Source organism: Marmota monax, unplaced genomic scaffold (genome assembly GCF_021218885.2).
Source record: "Marmota monax isolate L192 unplaced genomic scaffold, Marmota_monax_Labrador192_F-V1.1 WCK01_AAM20220418_F8-fsc00016, whole genome shotgun sequence".
Lineage (NCBI taxonomy): Eukaryota > Metazoa > Chordata > Mammalia > Rodentia > Sciuridae > Marmota > Marmota monax.
Genome location: NW_026695209.1, coordinates 7164711 through 7187066, shown reverse-complemented (window position 1 = coordinate 7187066; position 22356 = coordinate 7164711). Strand labels below are relative to the sequence as shown.

At 32.1% G+C, this 22356-nt stretch overlaps 1 protein-coding gene across 3 annotated transcripts in view; it reads left to right on the top strand.

Moving 5' to 3' along the window:
• The window catches only part of Ncam2 (neural cell adhesion molecule 2), a 484565-nt gene that overhangs the window by 404724 nt on the left and 57485 nt on the right, over positions 1 to 22356 (top strand). The window lies entirely within an intron of this gene.

Sequence of the window (22356 nt, the reverse complement as noted above, 5' to 3'; positions counted from 1 at the left end):
GTAGAATTGTGAAAATGTGATTTATCAGTTCTTTAGAAGAAGAAATTATATCAAGAAATAATAAGAAATTTCCAGTATTGGATTCTATTGATTAGGACACAGAGGTACATTGAGTCATCAAAAGAATAGCATAAAATGTTCAGGAAATTAATACTGCATACTGTTCTTCCTCTGGGGACTCTGCCTTGGCTCTCACATGTGTAGTATAGGGTTTCAGGCCTGAGCCCTTCTGAGAAGAACGGATGGAACCATGTTAGAGAACATGAAGAAGAGTAAATAATAGCTCAAGGGCCACCAGTGTTTACTTGTTTTTTTTTTTTTTTAGTTTCAAGTGAATTCAACTTCAGAGTTTTTCATAAAAATATGAGAAATATTAATGAATCGATCATCACTCATTTACCACACATTCAAACAATACCCCCAAACAGGTGAATCCTTATTATTTCTTTTAATGATGAAAATTTTTGGATAGTTAACATTCCTTGTGCATACTTCATGTGTCTCAGGAGAGAAGATTTATTAAAAAAAAAAAAACAATAATAGTATTATGCCTAAAATGGAAAGTGTGAGTGAAATCAAGGACATTAGTAAAAGAGAAAAAAAAATAACTTGGATTCAAGAATATCGGTTTTTTTAAATATATTTAATTTTTCAAGATAGAGAAAATATAGCAGATATTAGGTGAGCGACAGAGAAAATAAATTAATTCTTATACAGTAGAGTTCTCAAGTATAACCATGAAGAAAAGTAATGTTAAGGCTGAATATTCCAGGAATTAAACAGGGCTGGATAGAAGGTGAATTGACTCTCCCTGAACTTAGAAAGTGACAGCCTCATGGACAATTTATAATGGTTTACTGTAGCCAATTTCACCAAGTTCAAAATGTGACTTTAAACCACAGGTAATTGTTGGAAGCAGATTTCTATGCTTATGAGAAGGATATATAATAACAAAGCACATTTGTTAATTTATAATGAGAAATCACTATACCAGAAATTAGGGCATTCATTTCCTTTTCTTATAATACATAGGAAAGAAAATGTGACTAAAACTTTCTTGATGAATCTAGAGCATGAGTAAGGAAAATTACAGCATGAACAGGATATTTAACAATCTCAGATTAAGACTGCTTAAAGCTCCTTAATGAGACTTCAAAATCCTGACCCATGGGTTTTTTCACTTTCACTTGAGGAAAATATTTGCATTGATACTTTCTCTTTTCTTTTTTTTCTGTTTCCATAGTCAGCTCTTCTTTCACTGATATGTTATCAAGTAATTTAAACCAGGCTAAGGTCATAAAAACTATGTAATCAAATCATTGCATAATTTCAACTCAGTGTAGCACAAATATTTTTGATTACTGCTTTAAGCCTTGTTTTTTGAATTTTTCATTTCATTATTTAGCAATATATTTGGCAGATATTATAGTTTTTTGTTGTCTGTAGGTATAAAAATAATTCAGTTGAGTCCTGCATACAGCAGACTTAAAATATATAGAATTTAGCACTTACATCTTCTCTTACATCCATTCCATTTCCTATACAGCTACCTATTGCTGAGCAGATGTTCTCTCCCAAAATTGGATTAAGTAACCTTTGCAATCTTATTTATTTAATGTCAAATTTACATGTTATAATAGCATTATGATCTCATTATATATATAAAATCCCATGTTTTAAAGAGAACCATATTTTTAAGCATTCTTTAGTATAGTTCTCCTGTTTGGATATTAGGCATAGATACAAATATGTGACCCAAAGGGACACACAAATTTAATGGATAGTAAGGACACAAGCTTTGTAAACTTGCTCGATTTGAACTGCTCCTAATATTGAAGGATATGTATGTGGCATTACTCTACCTTCACTAAAAATATGTATCATCTCTTTATATATATATAATAAATACATTCATCAGAATAACAATTTGTTTATGTTTATACAAATATGAAATGCAATGTAAATATTTATAATTACGTTTATTATAAATTGACAGCAATGATTTGATTGTTAGAATGTGTAACGTAGTGTTGACTTGAACTTTCTCCGTTAAGCACATATATTTTCATTGAGTGATGGTGATTTCATTGAGTCAGTACGTTCTTTAAAGAGATAATTCATCAGGCATAGTGGCACATACCTATAACCCCAGCGGCTTGGGAGGCTGAGGCAGGAGGATCCAAAGTTCAAAGCCAGCCTCAACAAAAATGAGGTGCTAAGAAACTTGGTGATACTCTGTCTCTGAATAAAATAAAAAATAGGGTTGGGCATGTGGCCCAGTGTTAGAGTGCCCTGAGTTCATGAGTTCAATCCCCAAAAAAAAAAGAAAGGGGGAGATAATTCAACTTTCATCACATATTTCTCATCAGGAAGGCTTATGGCCATTCAACACTGACAGATATTGCTCTTTTATTCTGAATCATCCAGAATGTGCTTTTACTTCCATTCCTTCTCAGAAGTAACCTCACACTAAAATTCCATTTCCCTAGGATGAGTGACAAGGAAGCAATAACCATATTTCTTGCATTATATTATACAGTATATATATTTATTTTCATGTCACGTCTAATAAATATTGCACCCATTAGAATTTTCTGATCTTCACTCTTAGCATATGAACTCAACAAGTAGAACAAGGGTGCCATATCAATCTCAATATGTCAAGTGTCAGTAGTATATTACAGTGGAGGGAAATTTGAAATTTAGTGGGATAGGAGGATAGAAAATATTAATTTTAGTACTTTCTGGTTGAATTTTTCATAAGATAATTAATAATGTGATTTCATTGAGTCAGTAAGTCTTTTAAAGAGATAATTCACCAGGCACAGTGGCACATGCCTGTAACCCTAGAGACTTGGGAGGTATGTGTATACAAAAATAAATTTTAAGTGAAGAATTTAAAACTCATGTGTACAAAAATAAATTTTAAATGAAGAGTAAGATTTAAGATGTATATTAGGGATCAATACTTATGAAAAGGGTGAGGAGGAAGCAGAAATGAGCAAATAAAATAGTTAAGCTCCATTGCAGGCTCTAGAAATTCTCACCCAACTAAATGCAGAACTGCAGACAGAACATTATCCATCTTAGATGCACCACTTCATTTGATAGGCTGTTATTGAGCAGCAAGACATTATGCTTTAGTTGGTCAGGAGCCAGATTGTGATGGATAGTTCTGATCACATACCTACATGATCCAATTAGGATCCCTTGGTCAAGTCATTCCTTCCTTACAAATGCTCAGTAGCATATTAGGAGTTGTTTTTTTTGGTTTTTTTTGTTTCAAGCCTATAGTCCTGCACCACATATGGCATTACCTGTGACTAAGAAACTAAAGAACCATATTGCAATTCCCCCATTGAGGCTTGCACAAATGCCATATATTTCTTCCCACTTCTAATATATCAAAGAGCAGCAGTCTCACCAAATCCATCTCAAGTGGCACGGCTGCTGGATCCACAGATTATTCTTACTTCAGAGCCCTTTCCTTCTGCTCTCCTATTTCAAAGCTAATATGATAACATTTTGTACCACTTAGTGAATGATCTACTCTTTGCTCCATACATGACAAAAGTCTTATGTGTCACTTTCACTAGTGTGTATTTTACAACCGGCTTCCTTAGGCATCCTTGGTATATACTCCTTCTGTTATCAATTGCTCTGTGTATTATTATACAGTAACTGATGCAGAGATACTGTTAGGACTTCAAGTATCTCACAAAAGAAAGCATAACCTAGATTAAAAGAAGAAAGTTGATCTGTCCACTGGTTGTCCTTATCAACTGTGGCATGAGGTTTGCCTATGGAATGTCTATCCTAGGAAAACTGCATAGTCCTTTTGTTCTCCTGCCCACCAATTTTCCTAAAAGCAAGCTTCTCTGGGAGAGGTATAACTAATCAATTCAGCTCTCTGCACTGAGAAAGACCTTAATATATTTAGGCTGAAATCTCTATATTTGACATAGTATATTTTTAAGTCCATGATTAATGTAAATTTAAAAATTTAAGATCTTGAAATTTTGTTGGCATTATATCTGTTATATTAAAAAGGTTCTGCAATGTATGTGTCTATGCATTGCTAAAAAGGTGAATATATAGACCACAGAATCAATCTTCATTGATTTAGCATTATTACTTCACTTTATTTCAAAAACAAAAATTTCATGAATATATTCCAAGCCAACTTTTAGTTGATCCAAAAAACCAAAATGGGCACATATTAATAAGTGAGCAAATTTCTCATTTAACACATGAAATTTACTTCTCAGGTGCTGTGTTCTGATATAAATTACTCTTTTCAATTACTTTTTTTAAACAATACTTATTTATTAGTTTGCACTTATTTAGGTCAGAAGTTCAAGCATGGTGTGAGTAGGTTTTTTCATCAGATTTTACACAGCAAAAATAACAATATTGGCAAGAATGTGCTAATTTTTTTGAGTTCTCTTTTGAAAAAATATTTCTAAGATCTCTTCCTTATTGCTTAGATAGTTTCTTGCTGCTGTGAAACTGAAGTTTACAACCTCTTGCTAGGGCTGCTCTCAGCTCCTGTGGTCTACCCATATGCCTTGAGAGTTAAATTACTATAAATTTTTTTACTCCACACATAGGATATATTGGTAATCTTCTAAAGTGATCATATTCTTACTTGCTGAGGCAAAATAAAAATGATCGGGCTATTAGCATTTTTATTATTGCTAACATTTTATAAATATTTATTATATTTTGTCACAGTGTTAAGTATTGAAAGTAGTTCAAAATAATAGATCTTGACTACAAAATTGAGAGTAATACATATTGAGAATATTGAGACTATGATGTTTAGCAACTTCTCCAAAGGTTACCTAGAAAAATAATAGTGAAATTGAAATTGAAACCAAGAAGTCTGATTCTAAAGCCTGTGCTATTTAGTATTCCACAATTTAAATCCTCTATTCAATTAAGATTTGAGAAAATTGAATACAAGTTACTCTTATTTAGAGAACATGCATGACAAATATTGTCTGAATGTACATACGTTTGTATGTTGTCTGTACTTGGTGTTTTCAAAGTGATCACAATTGGGAGGAAAATAATTACATGGTTGCTTCTTTTCATTGTGTTTGAGCATCAGAAAAAGCTTTGAGAATTAGGTTAATTTAATAATAGCATGACTATAAGAGATCTCAAAAAGTTTGCCCCAGTACCCAGGTCTCTGATGAAGCTTGCTTTAGGGGTAAAAGTTGATTATCTACAGCAGAGGATAGGTTTTAGCTATTGTGAGAAAGTTAAAAATGAATTTGTAATTATAAATTTTTTGAAGAAGGAGGACCATGGCTTTCATTAATATCTCAAAAAAGATTTATTTTAATAATATTTTTATTTTAGCTGTACAATAAAATTTGATATTGGTTTTCATTGAGCAGTCAGATTCCAATATTTTATTCTCTTCTGGTTTCCATTGTTACTGTTTTGGAGGGGTCATTTCTTTGTAGATATTGTTACTTTCTTATTTTTGGCTGCTTTTATGACATCAACTTAAACTCTGATATTGAGGTTTAACTATTACTTAGTATATCTGTTTATTATTTATCCTGCTTAAGAGTCAGTGTGATTTCTACATCTAAGAATCATGTCTTGATTTAATTCTGGACAATGTTACAACATTACTTTTATGAATATTTTCTCCTCCCCCATTCTTGCAAAACTTTCACTCTGAAATCCAAGCTATATACTGAATTTTTTATTGGAGAACTTGAGTTATCATATGTATTTACATACATTTTATTATGTCTTATTCTATTCATCTTTGTTATAAGTTTATGAGAATTTATTCAGCTCAACATTCCATACTACTCTTTTTTCACTTATATTTAACCTACTGTTCCTATTCAGTTTTTTATTTAATAAGCATATTTTTAATCCACCTGATTTTCACTTCTTTTCCAAGTTAGCTGGGCATATTATAAATTTTGCCAATTTTGATTTAAAAAATGTTTTAAGCACTTTAATTGTGTGTTTTGATTATTGAAGTTTGTGAAGTTGTAAATGCTTAAATATTAGTGTTTGGATTATTTGCTGGATTTGTTCATTTATTTCAGTAAATCTAATAGTGGGTAATTTTCTTGCATATGTTTTGATTGTTGTATTATTGTATTATGTTGTATTTTGTTTATCTATTTGCCAGAAATAATGCATAGCCTAAATTTGGGGCACATTACTACATAGAAGATATTCTTTTGTTTCTGGTAGTTGCCCTGGGACATTGGAAAGGACGAAGAATCAGAGCCCACTTAATTAAATTCTGTTATTTGGCACTTTTATGAAAGTATGTGTAAGCTTACGAATTTTCAAATAAGTATTTATTCCACCCTCTGTCTATCAAGGAATGGGTTCATGACAAAGCCAGATGATTTTTTGTTACCAGCAGGCAGATCTGTATGTCTATATGTGTTTTTCTACTCCACCCTTTTATTTCTTCCAATAATTTTGAGGTTCCTGACCTGATGCAATAGTACCAGCTTCAACTCCCCATCACAATTCTTCTCTCCTCATGGAGGTCATTGAACTGCAATATTCTTTATCAAGATTATGTGCAAAAGTTCTGAGTGTCCAAGTGGTATTTTCAACAGAATTTCTGTAACCAATAGAAAAATAATTATATGGCAGCCCTTCTAACTTCAGGTCTCTCCTCCGCTCCACTTCATTTTTGATGCTGCAGAGTTATCTTCCTTTTATTTGAGGTAGTCTGTGCATTTAAAAATATTGTGAAAATGGTATATTTTTTCTTGTTGGTGTACTTATGTGGTATGCTTCTTTTTCTGGCTATGTACATGAACAGATGGCTGAAAATCTGAAGTCATGTTTCAAAGCACATGTATATTTTCAAATAGTGAAGGAATCATTATTTTATAAAATTTAGGTTGTTTTAATATTTACCATAATGTTGAAGAGGTCTATGCAAATACAATTATACTAATCAACTTTGGAAAAGGAAATTTTAGGTTTCTGTATAAAAAAATACAAGGTGTTTAGATTCATGAACATTTCAGCTGTTTTTGGCCCTGAGAGTGGCTTTATTTATTAATCTTAATTTATCTGACAGTCAGTTGCCTTTCCTGCATCTTATTACTATTCAGTTCAGGTTTCTACTTCTAATTGCTGACTTCATATATATTCACTTCTTGTTTAGCTGCAATGCTACTTAGCAGGCAAGTTTTTTTGTTGTTGTTGTTAGAATTTTCTATTAGTAGATTTCAATTCTCTATAACACATTAATTAAGTACCTATGAATTGCATCTGCTCACTCTCTCCTAGTCCTAGTTTTAGGGTTACAATGGAGCCCTGAATTATTATTATGTTCTTCAAAGTTTAGCTGAAACCCTACTGATCTTCTCAATCTCCAATATGACATCCAACTAGTCTCAAAATAAATTGTGAACAAATCAAGTAGCAACATCTTGAACTACTCACATATGGATCATACATCAACTTGACATTTAATGTCAAGTGAGAAACATGTAGCACAGATGTAATTGGACTTTTTTTGGTTAAAGGAGCTATAAGGCAATATTCATTGCCATAGCACTTTGTGTGTTCTGTTTACTTCATTGGGTACTTAATGAAGAGAAAATAATGATCTTGCAAAACAGCAACTCTTTTCTCAGTCTCCAAAACAAAATGAATGAAGAATATTATTGTAAAACATAATTTTAGGGAACATAAAACAATTCAAATAGTATGATCTAATTTTTTGATTTTTGAAATACTTAGGCAACTGGAATTGCATTTAGAAACTCTTTTAATCTCAACCAAAATTTTATGTGTTCTACTTTCTTTAGGGCTATGGTTATACTAAAAATTCTCTTTGTTCCTAAAAATAAATAATAGTTTTCATTTGATGCTCAGGAGATGCTTTGGTGGAATGCACAACAGGTGAGAAGCAGATGGGCTGGAGGAGTGGCACTCCTGGGCAGGAAGGGGGTGTAATTAACAACTCCCTGTAGGGAGGGACAATCCCTTGGACAAGTTACCTTAGCAATAGGTTGGAGCAGGAGCAGGTTATCTTGATAAGGGTAGAGGAAGGGCTCTGAAGGAATTAACATTTCAATCCCTCCATTATCTGGATCTGACATTTGCCTATCTGCTTGTGTTGTAAAAAAAATTATATTACTCTGCATGTTCTTTTTATAATATATTAGTAGGAAACTTTTTAAAACAAGGAGTAAAAGATTCATATGGTAAAATGACATGAAGCTTTGATTGCTTTTATATTTTTAAAATGCTATAGCACACCTAGCAAGTACCTAGCAAGACTCCTCAACTACATATTGTGATGAGGAGTGTCTAAATTTTTATTTCTAAAAAGTAAGTGAAAGATAACCTTTTTCCATGATACTAGGATGGTTGTTCTATAGAAAAACTATGGATTCCCTTCATTTCCAAATAACTAAAAGTTATCGAAACATTATTACAAGTTATGGTTCCAGATGTACCCTGCAATGTTTCTTTTAATCCAGGTTGTTTACAGTTGCCTGAGTGAAAATGGTCCTTCCATCATACTGTTCAATTTCACTACTATAGAAACAATTTAAAATAATCAGTGTTTAGTGTTAAACCACTACAGATTTTAAAATCTTAATGAGTTTCACTGCTTTTAAATTTTTTCTATAAGAAATATCTTCTATGATTACACTGTTACCAACATAAATGTGCCTGAAGAAAAAGGGCTATCATTTCTAAATGGCTATATTTCATATGGTAAAGGAGAAATTGTCTGTAAAATATCATCTGCATATGTTAAATGCAAGTGCAATAAACTCTTATGAATTGCAAAGAAAAGGAAAAAACATAATCCACACTAATTCTATATTTTCAGTGAAAGAAAATTTGTTCAAATTTGCATGTAGTAGAAAGGTTTCTGTATGTTAACATTCAAAACAAGAATATTTTGGACTGTTTTCATTGTACCCATAAAAAGAAACTCAGCTAAATTAGAATATTTTATATAATTCCAAACTTAATGAATTTTAACTATGCAGTTCAAAGTACACACACACACTAACCTAAGAGGAAATTTAAGATAAATAATAGTTTTAAGTAAAATTACTTGTCTGTTAGAAATTTCTCCACCATATCTCAAGATGAAACCAAATATTTATACATAATTCTATATGCTGCTTATAATTTTATTAATCAGAAAAATATTACGTAGAAATGATACTAATGTAGGTAGGAAAGATGTTTATAAGAGAAAAAAGACTTCCATGAGTTATAGGAATTCAATCAACAGGAGGATAAAAATATTCAGTTTTCAAAACTTAAAAAAAAAAAAAGAGTTCATCTCATTTACATGCTTCTGCACACTAAAAGTCAAAGTCAGCATAAATGTATTTTATAGAATTTAGCATGCACATTCTTAACAGAATTTAAGAATCCCTGTAGGTTGAACATCATGGTTATTTCCATAGTGGGTTTTACTGTTAGTACACTTTAGAAGACACATTTAAATTTTATAAATGTAAAGTTTTGAAATCATGGCCTGTATACTTTAAACACTATTTGATATTTGATTTTTAGAATTCTATGAGCATCAATTATTTTCTCTACTGTAGTATACAATTATACTCAAAAGCTAAGGAGGAGGATAGAACCTTTCTACTATTACTGAGTATGTATACTGGGAAGGTTTTAATGTCTTCTTTCATTTAGTACCTCACAGGGAAGAGTGAACACTATGAACCTTCAGGATCAGAAGTGGTGTAAGAGACTGACCCCATACTGGTTCTCAACACTTTAATTAAAAAGTGTCAGTTTTGAGAGATTAAGTGGAAAGCCAAGGAAAATATCACCAAAAAGGTCAGGCTCATTGTATTTGAAGATCGGAAACAAGGTCACAGTGTGGAGAGAAGTTGAATATGAAAGAGTGTGGTAGGAGTTGATGACATATCTTACAGGGTCCTATGACCCTTGAGAAGCTTATATCACTTTACTTCATGTGTGTACCATAAAGAAAATACTGTTACCTTTTCTTACTGTTGCCGTCTCATGAATTCTTTATTTGTCCATATATTAATGTCTGATAACGGTATTATTTACCTCTTACTATTGCCTTGGTTTTATCACTGCCGTTTTTGAAAACCACTAATAACAGCAATGCCTAAAATAGGATATATGTATTCCCAAGTGTGCGAAAGAACAAACCATTAGGGTACATAAAGATAATCTAGAAAATGTTTTCCATTTCTTTAGTCAAATTATCTTAATCACAATAAAATCTGGTTGACAGCATTGTATATATTTGCATACCTATGGATGTATATGCTCTTTTCATATGCATATGCATTGTATACATAGATATCTGTGTGCCTCATGTATCTTAATATCTTAATGTTTCTTTTATGTCTTATCTCAAACCACTCTACACTATCACTTGGCACATCCAAGCTGGTCCACTTAAGATGTCAAATGCAATTTACTTTCTTATGGCTTTTCTTGAGTTTATGCTATTCCTTCTCCCATGCTATTTAAATCCTCCTTTCACTCTCCAATATAAATTCTAGCTTTTATGTGACCTTGACTGGATTATTTTAGGAGTGTATTTTTACTCTTCTTTGCAACTCTTTAGTAAGTATTGCTTATACTACTATTTGAACAGCCGTCGGGGACTGAACTCAGAGCCACATCTCCAGACCTATTTTGTATTTTTTAATTTAGAGGCAGGGTCTCACTGAGTTGCTTAGTGCCTTGCTTTTATTGAGGCTGGCTTTGAAATCATGATCCTCCAATCTCAGGCTCCCAAATTGTGTGCCACCATGCCTGGCTGCTTTCCTCTTAATATAATCAGAGGAGTCACATCTCCACACCTTGACTACACACCAGAGAGCTTTATTGTGTGGATCTTTTAGTCTTCTACATTAGTTTATATGCTTCAATGGATAACTTAATTTTGTTTACAAATAGAGTTAAACAATTATTAACTCTTTCTGAACACATATAAGTTTTCACCATGTCTAGGTCAAATTTATCTAAACCATCCAAAAAATAAAATTTTGTTTATTTTATTTTACTTTCTAGAAATGAAATCCACAAACTTTTTCTGGGAATTTATATTTTGTAATTAGTAGATCTCCAAAACTAACTCGAAGACATAAATATAAAACTTCATTATACCTGTCAAGGTTAAAAAAAAATCCAGGCTGCACATAAATATACTCAGTAGTAAAATAGTGATAGCAGTTTTTCTTCCCCTAAAATGCAATCTTAATCCCAATCTTTAGCCCCAAAACAGCAATAACCATTATGTAGCATGTCTGCTGCTACTGGCTTGTTAAAGAAAGAAGGAAATCTCCTTTGGTGACAGGACAAGTTTTGGTAATTTGCACAGTTTTGACTACCATATGGAAAGCGTATGTCTTACATCACAAAACAATGATTATGTTCTATAAAGCTGTTTCAACTTGAAATTCCAAAACAGAGGTCTTTATTCCCAATTGGGTGTTGTTGTGACAAAGGAACACATAGCAAGAACTTTGGATTTGGGTCTAGAGGCATGTGATATTCAGCTTAGGGTAGTTCTGTCCTTGCCTCCATTTATTCATCCTACATTTATTTATTCATCCTACATTCTATACCTTCACCTGCCTGCCTTAACCAGTGATTCTCACTTGATACTACAAACATATGTCATGTCTCTTCCATTTCTGCTTGCTCAAATTAAGAATAATGAATTTTCCTGTTTCTTCATCTTAGGAAATAGTTTAGTAGTGACTTCATCTCTTATGGCATGTAATTTGGAGTAGTTATTTATCCCCCTTATAGATATGAAATGAACTAATATGAGAGAGAGAGAGAGAGAGAGAGAGAGAGAGAGAGAGAGAGAGAGAGAGAGAGAGAAACAATCTGCCAAAACAAACACTGGCATTTATCCCCATTTAAGTTATTAAGACATTGGAAACCTAACCTGATTATGGTAATAGGAGATGGGACCTTTTGAGACACAACTAAAGTTAAAACCCATAAGCCTGGGTCCTTATGAGCTTGTGGATTTTTTTTTTCTTTTGTCTCTTCTCTTTGGGTGCAAAGAATTAAAACCAGAAACTATGGCTTTATAAGAAGAGATGAGACGTAAACTAAGTTGTCTTGGTCTTACCATGTGATACCCTACACTGCACAGTGATTTGTAGAGTCTGCATTAGCAAAAACAAAAACAACAACAACAAAACACCTCACTAGATGAGGACATTAGAACCATCATTCTTTAAAATTACACATCCTCTGGTATTAGATTATAGGAATTGCAAAAGAACTAAGAAACCCTGTGTGTGTCATATATATAATCATGTATATCATTACATATGTCAGTGTAATATATATAGTATTTATATATGTAATAGTACATATGCAATATGTTTTTTGTATGTATACATGTATCTATGCACATATGTGTGTATACCTATATATGATAAAAAATTCTTCCCTACTTGATTATTTAAAGTTAAATAATATATACTGATTAATTTAACAAAAATTTTGAAATTACCTAGGTAGATTTTAAAATTTTTATGGCTAGAGATAATGAAGAGGATAAAATATATTTATGAATGAAAGATAAAATATCAATTTAATATGCATAACAATGAATTTAATATATGAAAATATATATTTAAAAATTAGGTAGTAATATGTAGTATGAATGGAACTCAAACAGAGCAAGAATATGGTGTGTAAAACAGAGGTAGAATGGGGACCACTTTAGTAAGTGGTAGTCAGGATAGGAGTCTCTGAGGAGGTGACATTTAGGCAGAGCCAGGAAAGAAGTCAGGGCATGATCACACAATTGAGAAGAAACCTGTCCTGGGCAGAGGTCAGCAGGAAAGCAACTCAGGTTGTAGTGGCATGATGAAGGAGTAGAATTGAAGGAAGTATGAATAGCACAATGGCCAAACCCCAGGTCCAGCAGGGTCTTGTAGATCATGGGATGACTTTACATCTTCCTGATTCCTGGACAGGCATTGCCAGTCTCAAAAGTAATCCTCTCAGGCATAATCAGTGAGGTTATTTTTTAGTACTGGTATGAATAAAACGTGATCTTGTGACTGAGGTAGACCTTTTCAAATTCTCCTTTATTACTTGAAGCAAAATTATGATGTTATAAAAACAAATGCAGCCAGTAGAGATTAAGAACTCTTAGTGTATTGCGGCATTTCATATATGTTGTCTTTCTTTTTCAACTAAATAAATACTTCCATGGTATCTTTGAAATTTCCTTTTTTTTTTTGGATCTACCATACATTGAAATTATTGAAATTTGCTTTTCGGTTCTGTATATTCTAGAATTAATCTTTATACAATGATGTTTATGGTTACTGCTTTTTTGTTTGCTTGTGTACTATTAGAATGTTCTGATTCTTGAAATACTGACAGTTACAATAATCCAACATCCTGTGCATGTTCTTTTGAAATAGCTGTATTGTAAAGGTAAGTCATGATTTCCCATGCCTAGGATACCTACTTAACACATTGTGAAAATTTATTGATCTGACTTTATGGAAACATGCACACATATACTCAGATACATGCACAAAAATCACACAGTATCATTGCTAATTATAAATTATATGATGACTTTTTTCATTAAACAACTAATGTCTACCATACATTGAGCAGAGTTTGTGGCATGAGAGCATGAGAAAATAATCCTTCTCTATAATCTTTTTTGTTAAATTGCTTTAGTATAATCTGTATGTGTGTATGCATATTAGAAAATTATTTTTCCTGATTTTGTGCTAATTAATTTTAATCACATAAATTCACTCAATATTCTATAGATTTTATTTTTTAATTTTCCTCTTGGTGAGTTTGAGATGTGGTTTTATTCTTTCAGGTGTTACTATCCCCACCTTACAAATTGGCGTAGCTACTAACTAGGAACACCTGCCCTGCAGTTCATATATGATTGTGTTCAAAAGAATAGTTATTATATTTTCAAATTATAAACTCTCTTGTTATTGTTTCAAATGATGAAACTTTTATTAAATTTGATCCTTGTGATATTTAGTTAAAGAATTTTCAAAATAGTCTCAAAAGTTGTGTTCTGCAAAAGAATCTGACTTACTATAAGTTTTAGCCTATTCAATCATTTAAAAGCAAGAAGCCTTAAAAAACAGCAAGTCATTAAAGAGAAAACACCTGCTCTGCGGTTTTGTAGCAGATATCAAGTATTCAAATTTCTTAATAAATAGGAAAGGAATTATATAACAGAATCAGGTTGCACTTGCCCTTCTAATAAAGCAGGTGGTTAGTACCATTATTTGCATTTTTATAGGCCTGATGCACATTTTGCTTCTCAATATACATGGAAAAATTATCACAAATTTGCCTAAGGATAGCAATTAGGATTAGTAATTCATTCTCCTTTGCATTTTATTAAGATTTACTAAATACAAGTGAATGTCAAGAGGGAAGATTTTAATTCTTTTTATACACAGCATTATAAATTTGTACAACAAATTAGATCATATGATCTCCTCAACCAAATTCCACAGCCTTCTACTCACTCAATGTCTCTTTAAAGAGAATAAGTTTTCTTTTCAAGAAAAATTCTTATTTTATTTCTACTATTTGATGATTGAATATAGACAGACAATCCCAAGCCAAAAGTTACTGAAGTTGGATCTTTTCACTATTTCTCATTTTCTGTTCACAAATTTTGTATCCAATCAATTGAAACTCTAATTTATGAACATTAATTACTTGAGCATTAAAACACAAGGTTCAGGCTATATTTTTAAACTTCAGAGGGTGTCTCAGGTGTCATTTAAACAAGTGTCTTCAGTTTGTATGAAGTGTTCAAAAGAAAACAAACTATGCCTACAATTGTTTAGCTATTGAATTATCATCCTCATAATTCGAATTCTCCAAAGACATATCTTAAAATGTTCATGTTCCACATAATTTATAACCTTTCAAAATAGCCAGACATATAATATTTTCATAAAATGTTTGAACAATTATTTACAAATATTTTTTTTCAATTTTTAGTGGTATGTAAATATCTTGGTAAACATTTATATTAATTCAGTTGAAACAATTGAATTCAGATTTAAAATTAAATAAGCCTGTATTAAGTAACAAGTTAGAAGAGAGTTTACATATTTCTGAATAATTAGAAAGAGTAGTATATTTATGTGTCCAGAATTTTATTGAAAAATAATAAGAAATATATTAGAACTATTGGAGATGCTTTGACTAGCTATAGAGACAGATATTTATAGAAAGAAGTTTAAGTATTATGATACTTTCTATAATAATATTTATATAACTTTAATAAAAATTAAAGATAATTTTTTTTAGAGACACTAAAATAAAGACACAAAACATAGCCATGCCCAATTTAGCATTGATGCACTGATTATGAAGATAATATTCTAAAAATATTTAGAGGGTTCTCTGTGTAATTTGGTAAGTTCTATAGTAATGAATATAAATTATAAAGCAAGAATTGTTTATGCCTAATTCTTTGGAAATATATTTGAGAATTTTCAATGAAATATATGAAATTGATTTATTCAGCACTTTGAAAGAACAGAATAAATTTTACAAAATGTACAAAGGGCAGAATGGCTGGTAAGTGCCTCTTTTCTACAAGAGGCCTAAGATTCAGGTCTCTTATTAATCAGTCTGATCTGTCATTGTTCTGAGTCTCCCATCTTGCATTTTAACTATGCTTATAATGTGCTTCTATGAACTATAAGGAAAATCACTGAACTGCTTTCATTTTAGAGTGCTAGGAATTCATTAAAATCATCAGCATGCATTTACATTGTTTAGTCTAATGAGAATTTAGAAACACATAATTAAATAAAGTATTCCAAGAAGGGCATGATATTTTCTAATAATTTGAATTCTTTTTTAAAAGTACCTCATACTGTATGCAAATATAAATTCAAAGTCCACTAAAGATTTAAAGGTCCTAACTGAGCCATAAATCCATAAAACTACTAGAAGAAAATTGGTACAGATTGCATTTTTGTGTTCCTCCAAAGTTCATATGTTGAAATCTAATTCTCAGAATTATGGCATTTATACGTGGGGCCTTTGGGATATGATTAGCTGATGAGGACAGAGCCTTTATGAAAGGGAGTAGGACATTTATAAAAAAGAAAGAAAAGTGCTGTACTGTTCCTTTCAATATAAGAGGACAAAAGCTATCACAACATACCATATCTCCTTGCACCCAAAGCCCTTATCTTGGCCTTTGCAGTCTTGAATTCCCATTTAACTTTTACATTCAGATGGGATCTCACACAACAGTGAGATAGACAACCTATCAGATGTAAAAATGTCAACATAGGGATGTAGGCAACATGAGTAAATATGGTAATAAGAAGCTTCCAGAAATACATAACTCCCCAGTAACTAATTCCATGAATATTGAAGAGAAGGAAATGCTAGAGAAATAATTTTAGAAGCTGGGTGTTAAAATGATTCATGAATCAAAAGAAGAACTAAGGAAGGAATTGAAGGGGACATTCAGGATATTAAAGAACATTTCAATAAAGAAACAGAGATTCTGAGACAAACAGAAATCTTGGAAATTAAGGACACAGTAAGTCAAATAAAAATTTTGATGGAGCTGGGGTTGTGGCTCAGTGGTAGAGGGCTTGCCTAGCATGTGTGAAGCAATGGGTTCGATTCTCAACACCACATATAAATAAATAAAAACAAAGGTCCATTGACAACTAAAAAATATATATATTAAAAAAAAAAAAACTTGTTGGAAGTCTCTCCAGTAGACAAGATCAAAAGCAGACTAGAAAACAGAATTTCAGAGCTTGAAGACAAAATTGATGAACTTACACATTCAGCTAATAACAAAGAAAAAAACTAATAAACTATGATTGATCAAAATATATAAGAACTTTGTCTGGCACAAAATTAAGAGGCCAAATTAAAGCTCATAGAGATTAAGAAAGGAGCAAAGATACAGGCTCATATAACTGAAAATGACTGCAGTGAAGGAATGGCAGAAATTTACCCAGACCTTGGGAATGAGATGGATATTCGGATACTGGGGATATTTCAAACCCCAAATAGACAAGAACAGAAAGGAACATGTTCACTACACATTATATATAAAATGCCAAAAATACAGAAAACAGAAAAAAATTGAAAATGTACGAGAGAAACCCCAAGTCACTTACAAATTTGGAATAATAGCGCATATTAGCAGAAACCCTAAAGACCCAGAGGGCTAGGAGGATATATTTCAAATCCTGGTAGAGAATTTCTGCAAACCTAGATTACTACATCCAGGATGATATCCTCCAGAACTGAAGGAGAAATAAAACCTTTCAAAAAAAAAAAAAAAAAGCATAAACTAAAGAAAATAATGACTTAAAGGAATTAAACAAAGTCAAGAGGATGAAAACAATGAAGAGCTGTGGCTCAGTGGTAGAGCGCTTGCCTAGCATGTATGAGGCACTGAGTTCAATCCCCAAAGCCACATAAAAATAAGTAAGCATATAAATACAGGTATTGTATCCATCTACAACTAAAAAACATGTTTAAAAAAGAAAACTCTGGAAAGGATGAATCTCATTAGAAGAGTATCAGATTGGATTTTTTTAAATGTCAAATTTTATGTTTCCTGAAAGAAATAGCATCACTGGAAAAGACATCAATACAATGAATGTTAAAGTATAGAAAATAATATTCCATGCAAATGTAATATAAAAGCAAGAAAGAGTAGCTACTGTCATATCCTACAAAGCAGACTTCAAGACATATTAGTGAGAAGTGACATAGAAGTTTACCAGATTTTGAAAAAAGGAAAATGCAAGATATAATAATTGTAAATAATTTTCACCTAAACTTTGATGTACCTCATTTCATAAAATAAATACTGCTACACAAAAAGCTTCAGATTGACCCCAATACAATATCAGCAGGTAACTTCAATACACTTCTCTCCCTAATAATTCATCCAGATATCAAATCAGCAAAGTTATTAGAGAGTTAGAATACACTATAGGTCAAAAGAACTCATCTATAGACTATTAACATCGAATAAGAATTGAATATATTTTCTTTTTAGTTGCTAATGGAACTTTCTCCAAAATAGATCATTTATTGGGCCCCCAAACAAGTATTAGCAAAAACAAAAATGTTGAGGGCTGGGGATGTGGCTCAGTAGTGTGCTCGCCTGTCATGCGCAGGGCCCTGGGTTTGATCCTCAGCACCACATAAAAATAACGATGTTGTGTCCACCAAAATCTAACAAATAAATATTTAAAAAGTTCTCTCTCTCTCTCTCTCTTAAAGAAAATGTTGAAATGATTTCTTACGTCTCCTTGGATCATAATGGAACAAATTTATAAATCAAGAACACAATAAATGTGCAAAAACTATCTAAAAACATGGGAATTTAATAACATTTTTTAATGATGAGTGATCAAAGAAATCAGAGGCAAATTGAATAATTATTATCATCAAATGAGAATATAAATATAACATGCTTGAATTGGGATAAAGTAAAAACAGTTTTAAAGAGAAGTTTATATCCATGAGGGCCTACATTAAAAAAATGAGGAAGATCCAAAATGGTGAATCTCAAAACCAGTATAAAAAAAAAGAAAAAGAACACAGCTGAAACTAATAAAATATACAATAAAAGAACAATACAAAGGATTCATGAAACAGAGTTGACTATTTAAAAAGATACCCCCAAAAATAAACACAAGTAAGTAATAGAAGAAGAAAAAGACCCAAATTAATAAAATTGAAGTTGAAAAAGGAAATATTACAAGAGTCATCACTGAAATCCAGGTAATCATTAGGAACTGTTTCAAAACTTATATTAGGAAAATTATAAAATCAGAAGTGGCTCAACTTCTAATACATATGACCTCATATAATTAGACCAAGAAGATATGGAAAACCTAAACAGAAGAATAACAAGCAATGAAACTGAACTAGTAATAAAAAACTCTGATAAAGAAATACCCAGGACATAAGGATTCATTAATAAATTCTACCAGATCTTTAAAACTAATGCCAATGGTCCTCAATTATTCTATGAAATTCAAAGGGAAGGAAGACTTCTAAACCCATTATATGAAACTAGAATCATCATGATTCCAAAATACAATAAGGACTCTTCACTGAAAGAAATCAATGTCCTTTATGAACATATATACAAAATGCTTATTAAATATTAGAAATTGAATTTAAGAATGCCTTAGAAATTTCATACACCATTATCAAGTCGGTTTAATTTCAGTGATATAAGAATAGTTTAACATATGCAAATTAATAAAAATAATATGCCACATAAATAGAATCAAGGACAAAAATTGCATGATAAACTGGATGCAGAAATAGCCTTTGACAAAATTCAACATTCCCTCAGGATAAAAACTCTTAAGAAAGCAGGGATAGGAGAACTTAACTAATTATCTTAAAAACTCTATATGACAAACCTAAGGTCATTTTCACACTGAATGGGCAAAAACTGAAAGCATTTACTATAAAATCAAAAAATAAAATGAAAATGTCCACTTTCATGACTCCTATTCAATAAAGTCCTTGAAACTTTAAACAGAGCAATTAGGCAAGAGAAGAATTTAAAGGGATAACAACAGGAGATGAAGTCAAATTTTCCCTGTGGTATAGATGACAGTGATACCAATGGTTACCAGTAAGGAGTTCTGCTCCCTCAATTGTTGAAGTTTGAACATTAGAGAAGCACACTGAGGCAAGCATATAAAGCAGGGTTTATTTAAAAAGGGGTAACATAAACTTTTCCCTCGAGGGAGAAGGGGGCTATAGCTGGTATCCTGGTGTCCCCAGAAGTAAGGTGTTCTGCCTTTTTTTATGTGTCCTAGGCTTCCTTTATTCTCCTGTCTTTTCCCCTTATTTTTCTCCTTCCAGTATTGGAGACTAGGCCCAGGACTAGGCCCAGGAATGCTTGCTTGATGGGATGGCCAAAAGGTGGGAAACAGGTGGGCTGAATGGGGAAGGGCAGGATGGAGCAGCCCAGGACACCTTCACAACCTTATAGCTCCCTGTAGGGAGGGGCAATTCCTGGGACAGGTTACCTTGGAAACAGGTTGGAGCAGGGGCAGGTTCTTGAAAAGGGTGGAGGGAGGGCTCTGAAGGAATTAACTTTTCAATCCCTCAGGGGAAAGTCTCCAACTTCCCAGACTCACTCAAAATTGGCCTCCTTGATAGGATCTGACTTGATTTACCTGTCTATACTGACTGCCTGTCTAATTCTGGCTACAATAGGATAGTAAGAAGATCCTTAAAACTTCACCAGATTTCTAGAACTAATTAACAAATTTAGCAGTAACAGGATACAAAAGTAACATTCAAATATCAATTGCTTTTCTATACACCAATAATTAATCTCTTGAGAAAGAACTCAGGAGAGCAATGCTATTTAAAATAGTGTAAACAAAAAGAAACTAGAATACTTGGAAATAATTCTAACTAACTAAAGAGGTGAAAAGTCTCTATAATTACAAAATGCAAGAAAAGAAGAAGGGGCGGGGGGAGAGAAGAAGAAAAAGAAGAAAGAAAAGAAAAAGAAATCAAAGAAGACACCCAAAGCTGAAAAGACCTCCTTTGTTTATGAATAGGCAGAATTGATCATTGTTAAAATGGCCTCACTATCAAAAGTGATCTACAGATTTAATGCTGTTCTCATCAAAATACCAATGTTATTTTTCTCACAACTGAAAACAACAACAACAATGTATCTAAAATTTATATGGAAGAAAAGAACCAGGATAGCTAAAGTCATCTTAAGTGGCATCACAATACCTTCCTTCAAATTATACTAGAGTCATAGTAACAAAAAAACACCATGCTACTGGCATGTAAACAAACACATAGAAGATACATAGAATAGATGACACAGAGACAAGACCAAATACTTAAAATGATCAGATTCTTGACAAAGGTGCTGAAAACATACATTAAAGGGGCGGGGGTGGGGGAGACAGCCACTTTAACAAGTGGTCCTAGGCAAACAGGATATTCAAATGTTGAAGAATAAAACTATATCCCTCTCTCTCAGACTACACACAAATCAACTCAAAATGAATCAAAGACCCAAGTATCAGACCAGATACTTGCAATTGTTGAAGAAAAAATAAGGCATGCACTTAGTATATAGGTCTGAATAGGATCCAAGGAGGTTTGGAAATTACAGAATCGATAAATGGGTTGGCATAAAATTTAAATGATTCTGTAGAGCAAAGGGAAAAATTTAATAGAAGGAAGAGAAATCTCATGGAATGAGAGAAAAATTTTGCCAGCTTCCCTTCCAATAGAGAATTAATATCTAGAATATATAAAGAACTCAAAATCTCAGCATTATTAAAACAACCCCATCAATGAATAGAAAAATGGACTTAGCTAACATCTCAAAAGAATGTGTATAAATGACCAACAATTATATGAAAAAATATTCAATATATTTAGCTGTCAAGGAAATGCAAATCAAAACTGAGATTTCATCTTATTCCAATTAGAATAGCAATCATGAAGAATGCAAATAACAATAAATACTGGGGAGGATTCAGGGAAAAAGGAATTCATACACTGTTCCTGGGACTGTACATTTGTACAACCAATATGAAAGTGAGTATGGTAAACTTCAGAAGAGTAGAAATGAAATAGCCATATGATCCAGCTCTACCATTCCTTGATATTTATCCATAAGAATTCAAGTCAGCATATCTTCGAGATATGTGAATACCTATTTTTATAGCAGCATAATTCACAACAACCAAGTTATGGAATTAGCATGGGTGTCCATCAACAGATGAATGGATAAAGAAAATGTGGTATATATATACTTAATGGAAATGTATTTTTCCACAAAGGAGAATGAAATTGTGTCATTTTCTACAAATTGATGGAACTGGGGACCATAATTTTGAGTGTAATAAGCCAAACACAGGGAATTTCTCTAAGTTTTGTATCAAATGTGTAAATGTAGAGGGAATTAAGAAAAAAATGGACACCATGAAAGTACAAAGAAGACCATCAGGTAGTAGAAGGGGATCAGGGAAAAGGAGGGGAAGTGTGTTTGACAGGTTCCAAAGAGTGAAATTGATCAAATTATAGTTTTATATATGTTTGAATATTCCACAATGGAATTTAACATTCTGTATAATTAATATGCTCCAATAAAAAGAAGCAGTTTGAAATGAGATTTAAATAGAGGGCTTTGTTTCCCCCAGATAATTTTTACTTAGAGAAGTAAAATGTGCTTGAAATGTTCAGCAGCAAAATAATAATGTGAATGAGTGATAATAGACAACAGTTTTAACAAATGTGCCCTTTAGCCAATTTCTTTAAAAGCAC